This window comes from Polypterus senegalus, chromosome 7 (assembly GCF_016835505.1).
Source record: "Polypterus senegalus isolate Bchr_013 chromosome 7, ASM1683550v1, whole genome shotgun sequence".
NCBI classification, from domain to species: Eukaryota; Metazoa; Chordata; class Cladistia; order Polypteriformes; family Polypteridae; genus Polypterus; species Polypterus senegalus.
In genome coordinates this window covers 151,843,624-151,849,687 of record NC_053160.1, presented here as the reverse complement: position 1 = coordinate 151,849,687, position 6,064 = coordinate 151,843,624, and the positions used below count along the sequence as shown (strand labels likewise).

The 6,064-nt window shown below is 43.1% G+C and overlaps 1 long non-coding RNA gene across 1 annotated transcript; it reads right to left on the bottom strand.

The window, feature by feature from the left end:
* Nucleotides 1-5,006: 5,006 nt before the first annotated feature.
* Nucleotides 5,007-5,612, bottom strand: LOC120532207. The gene is made up of 3 exons (XR_005634255.1): nucleotides 5,519-5,612; nucleotides 5,408-5,437; nucleotides 5,007-5,049 (listed from the first exon to the last, which is right to left on the bottom strand). It is a non-coding gene; the product is annotated as an uncharacterized LOC120532207 (long non-coding RNA).
* Nucleotides 5,613-6,064: the final 452 nt, after the last annotated feature.

Here is a 6,064-nt window from a genome sequence, read left to right as displayed (position 1 = left end):
TCCTGTTTGCCTTTCAGATGAATTTTGATGTACTCGGAAAATAAATCTGCGGTACTCTGCTCGTAGTGCCATATCTCATGAATTTTTAAAACTTTGTACCCTTTATCTAAGGCCTTGAGTATTTCGACGCTGCACCAGGTTCCTGTTAAAGACCTTTCCCGATCATTGTGATGGCAAAGGCCGGTGGTTGTCTGGGTTTCTGCACACGCACGGCACAAACGAACATCAATTTATTGCAAATTCTTAAAGGGAGGACCGGAAAATACAAATTGCGTGGGGCGAGCATGGTGATTTTAATGAGCCCGGTATTGCTTAAGATCGCCAAACTCCTCAAAAATAAAGGTCGGATGGCCGATCGGGTAGGTTTTGTTTTGTTGACGTAGGGGTACAGACTTGTAAAATCGTAATATTGCATTTGCTCGTCACCTTGGACTTTATGGTATAATTTGATCGCGTTGGTGCCTCCATAAAGGGCATCACGGGATTGATAGGTTCAGGAAACTCAAAGCGTCTTAAGAAATCTTGAAGCTCGCCCTCTTTTTCATGCGCTCCCAAGCGTGTTCCCAAAGCACTTTCACCGTCAGATTAAAGTTTTCCGCAATTTAATGAGTTTATCGTTAAACGCTTTAAACAATTCTGCATAAGACGTCCCCGTAAGAGGGTGTTTGGCTTGCGCATCGTAGCACTCTGGACATCCGTGATAAAAGCAGCCAGCAAACTCAAAGGCCGTGGGACACCCTGAACTTCGCGTAACCATCTAGATAAAAGGACCCCATCTTGACTTCACCGTGATTCCGAGCATGTCGAATGTTTATTTTTTCCTTCTCGGAAAGAAACATTAGCCACTGAATAGAAGCATTAGAATAAGCTTTGTGAGTGCTTTTGTAATGGTCAGTAGGAATGATTCCAATTGCATTATCAGGCATGCAGTTTTGTCTGTACATGGACATACAGAGAGAAGCTAGGGTCATACACTGAAAAGGATCAATATTACCGATCCCGATCACTTCATCTCTAAATTTCATACAGGCAGTTCTCAAAATAACCACGTCGTTTCGACAATAGTACGCCATTTCTTGTCTAAAGTTGAAGGTTCCGCTTTTAATAGAGTCGTACCAAGACAAAAACTCCTCTCTTTCCTGGCTCATCATGTGTTGAATGCCGTAATATTTAGGCTCGGGTATGGGCCGATGTAATTTTGATTTTCAGCGGTATTAAAGAAATGGGGAAAGTACCCTTTTTGAGCCTGGAATCCCAGGGCTTTGGGCATACTGCTCAATTTCATAGGTAAGAAGTTCAACGAGTCGATAAATCTCAAGTTGTAATCTTCTTCTATAAAGCACATTAATTTACAACCCTGAGATGTAACAAATGGAGTTTGCCCGCTTTCGATGAGATATTTCATGAGGAAATATCCGTCATACCCCTTAGAATTGTGAGCTATGAACGTGTAATCTTTGTATTTCGGACATCGATATCTGTGAAAGAATTTTGCTACGCAGTCCTCGCCGGCCCATCTCCATGATCGACCGCTCCAATGCATGCAGTGGATGTAATTGGGGATGTGTGTACCAGCATCTTGACGGCACTCAAAATCGTAGAACACGTATTTTTCATGGTTTGGTCTTTGCGGTAAGCTTTGAATAAAACACTGATGGTTTTCATCCGACTCTTTTACGACTGCTCTACAAACGCGACAGTGTTTGGGTCGACACTTGTGAGGTTTTGAACCGGCTTTCAAGCTGTATCTCTCGTAACAGAGAACACAGACTTTAAGGACGTCGCATATACTTTCAGACCGACGCGTCTTTTCATTCCATTTCGGGGTTTTGTGGATTTCGAAGCAAACCCCTGATCGACAGAAACGACGCAATCGGGACATCGTAAAGCCTCCTCGTCAACTAATAGACAGTTTGTAGATAAACAGACATCACAGTGCTGTTCGCAGCGATGCCGTGACGGTATAGAATATCCCGTGTAACAGAAATCGCAGACGTAGGAAAACCCCAGAAAACCTTTTAGATTCAAAATACCGTAATAATGATCCTGGTGCAAAAACAGGAACGCAGTCTTTGTTTTTCTAACCTGGGTTGCTTCAAATTTTAATAGAGTGACGGTGTTCGGTTCCCTGTACCAGACGATGATTTTAATTCCTAGTAGCCTCTCAAATTTTTCGACATCTGAAAACGTTACTTTCTGATCCGTTGATAAACCGACCCCAACGTGCAGACGGCGGGCCTCTTGTTCACACAATTTCTGATTGTTTCTGAACTTATCGTTTAATACAGCCAGCAAACCCCTGGCAAAACAGCACTGATCATCCCGGTTAAAGGAGTTCCATAGGTGCTTCCGTTTCTTTTGAAGGATTACATCGTTGAATAGGGAACAGGCTTTACGCCTAGCCCGCCGCCACCAGATGGAACCCTGACCACCTGAACGATTAACGCCAGACTGGAATCGGCTAAAATAGTAGCGTGACTCTGGAGAAGTAATTCAATTTGATTAAAAAAGTCTTCAACAGAAAGCAGGCCAGCTGGGGTTAGGGAGAAAACACTGGGGTTGAGAGATTCGGCACGTAATTCTAACTGAACTAGATCCATAGGATTCAAAGTGTTCGTAAAACTGTCTAATATTTGCTGAAGGGTCTCGTGTATATGATTAAAAACTTCGCTAATGAATCAAGTGTGTAGGCCTCTGAAAAATTGAAGCGGTGTCTAATCTCGATATTGTTAAATTTTGGACGATCCGTTATAGACAAATTATTTAATCGAGAGGTAGAGGGTTGTGGGGAAATTACTGACGGATTCACCGTGTGCGTGTAGAGGGTTGTGGGGAACTTACTGGCGGCTCTGGAGACGATGGATTCACCGTATGCAGGTAGATGGCTGTGGAGAGTTGGTTTTGAGACTCAAGTTTACCCCGGACGAATTATTCACTCCTGATCCTGTCTGAGGATGTGGGGAGGAAGTATCCGCTCTTTTAAGTCGTCAACAGGTGGGTGTTGAAGACTGGCCTTACTAGGTCCCGAGATTCCTGAGGTAGAAGGCTGTGGGGATTCTACATACATGTTTAGGGCAATTGGTTGTTGTGAAGGGCCTGATGACGTTCTGTCCTGAGAAGAGGTATTCTTCAAAAGCTCCAACAGAGCGTTAACTACGGCTATTTCATCAGAATTTAGAACCTGGAGCGATGTATCAATGAGATCAAAATTGTCAATAGGATGTGTCACTGGGGTTGGTGAATGAACAATTTCAGGTGATCGCGGAGGGTAGGTATTTTAGGGGTTTTATAGAATATTCAAGGTTATCAGACATCTCTTTTAATAGTCTCAGGTTTTCACTGGACGGCCTTTTCCTACCTTTGCGCCCTACAGGATGTTCACGGAAGCTGTCTGTTCCACTGTCGTTGCTGCTGTCACTGCTGTCGCGTTCTTTGCTGCTAGCGCTAGACCCGTTTTCAGGCATGACCTAAATTTAAGCAAAGGTTACAGTTATAAGCACAGAAAATAAAAATTTGCATTCAATGTTATTCTTATTGAAAGAAAAAAGTAAATATAAAACCTATTCTTTAATTTCTGGGTAGAACCTTGGAAAAAGTATACAGATGCAGCAAATGTAAACTCATGTCGGGTACGGAATTGTACCCAGGAGACTCTAATTCTATAAATTGTTCAAATGCCCAGCGAAGAACGCCACCCAACAGCACCAGTCTTTCGCGATGTCTCCGGTCGTGGTCAGGCTGATGGGAATATCGGGGTGAATAACGACTTCTTCGCCGAGATCCTCGCTCAGAGTGAGGCGATGTCGGTAAAGTTCCCCACCTGGGGGATGAACGGCGTCTAGAATTAGAAGACGCCGGCGATTGTGCTGGAGAATTCCCACGGCTGCTCTGGCTGGGTGTCGGAGAATGCCCTCGGCTGCTCTGAGAGGCTGCTGGAGAATACCCACGGCTGCTCTGGCTGGGTGCCGGAGAATGCCCTCGGCTGCTCTGAGAGGCTGCTGGAGAATACCCCTGATGCTCGAGGCTGCCCTCGGCTGCTCTGAGAGGCTGTTGGAGAATACCCCCTGATGCTCTGAGAAGTTGTGGTTGGTTGTGGATCCTCCCAGTTTTTGTAGACTTCTAGATTGTCTGAACCTTGCAGCAATTGTGTTAAAACACCCGGGAAAGTTGAATCTGAAAATAAAATTATAACCTTCTCAGTTAAAGGACTCTTTACACAAAATCTGCAGATAAGTGTGATCCCCAAAGTTTCATCCATAAATTGAAAAGGCCACTTACCGTGACTGTACAAATCAGCGTAATCCCTTTGAGAATCTGTTTGGTTTTGTACAGAATTTTCGTCTACAAAACAAAATACACCCCTATTTAAAATAACATTTCCCAATCCCTGCTCTTGCAGCAGCTGAACCAAATGACCAAGCACCAATCCAGACACCCACATACATACACAAGCTGCTCTACACGGGCTCTTGCAGCAGCTGAACCAAATGACCAAGCACCAATCCAGACACCCACATACATACACAAGCTGCTCTACACGCGCTTACGCGCGCACGCATGCACGCACACACACCCACACACACACGCCCTCAAACGGTTAATTATCACACAACGCTTTAATATGCATCACCCCTATTCAACCCGATAGGCTTCTTGTAACTACCAAGCACTTTAACAAACTGCATGAGCAATCCCTAAACTAAATTGGGTAAATCATTTTCAAAATAATCGGGTCTCAAGGTAATAAAATATAAATAAATATATACATAAATACAGAAACACGTTATAATATTCATTTACCCGATGATTCAACAATACTTTTGATACGTCTAAAGCACCTTAGTACGCCTTACATTTCATTTTAGCAACGCCGGGGCTTCGACGCTAGTAATTACATGCACGCCTGCGCGCATGCACGACGGTGCACACACCAGAGTGCGCGTGCGCACACGTAAGCACATAGAAACGATGTAAACATTTTAGTATTTTAATAAAAAATCTCACCTGGTTGATTAAAATCGATTGGCGACTCTATCTGTATAAATAATTCTAAAGAAAAGAAAATAAATGAATCAACCGCACGTTTTGAAATAACTTTATTGTATTCCAAGACATTTTCCATTACAACCCAGTAATTATACTCAAATATTCACTCACGCACTTCGTTCATGCGGTTAGTTAAGATACGTTTATAGACTCCTCAGCCCATTTCATGAGCGGATCAACCCAGAAGAAACATGTTATAAACAGTTTTATATTGACAAACACGTAAGCGCTTATACATGCACGCGAGCTACCGATCACCTATCCCAACCGCCCGTCCTTGCCGATATACGCACGCGCAGCCTAAATACTGATATGCAAGCCATGCGCGTATTAAACAAGATATATTAAAAAAGGTTTTTACCATTTTGCGAATCGACGGGTATGAACAACTCTAAGGAAAAAATATAAGAATTCACACCTCAGTTTTTAAAACATTTTCATTTAACGCTAATAAAATCATAAATAGTCTTACCTGGGTGCTCGGTTGTGACGATTGTTGCAGTTTGGTCTGTATCAAGAATAATTAGATTTCATTTAGATGCAGTCATTAAAATTACAATACATTATTCTAATAAATTCGTGCTGACAAACCGTATTGGGAGCGATTCATCTTTGCAGTTCTGAACGAAGCGTAGAGGTATGGGGCTTGGGGTCCGACCGCTTATTTATAGATCCAAGAAGCGGGGTGTTTTACAATGTGCCCCAATCATTTAAATCGGACATCCGTATAATGCCCTTTGTCCAGTGTGGTCCGGAATTTGCCTAATAGATTTGTTTAAACATCTGTACGTATCTCCGCAAGACCTTTTCACCTTTGCAAAAATTTTGATCCGGTCACAAAGTTAATGGTTATCCGGAATTCGCCTAATAGATTCCGTTGTAACTCGTAGATTTGATTAAACAGACGCATTCTGTTTTGCTCCGAGGTTAAAGGTCATCAACGCCCTGAGCCAGCCAAACTGCGGAAGTGCCACCGATTCCCCAAAGACCACAGCCCGAGATATCCGCTCTGATTAAC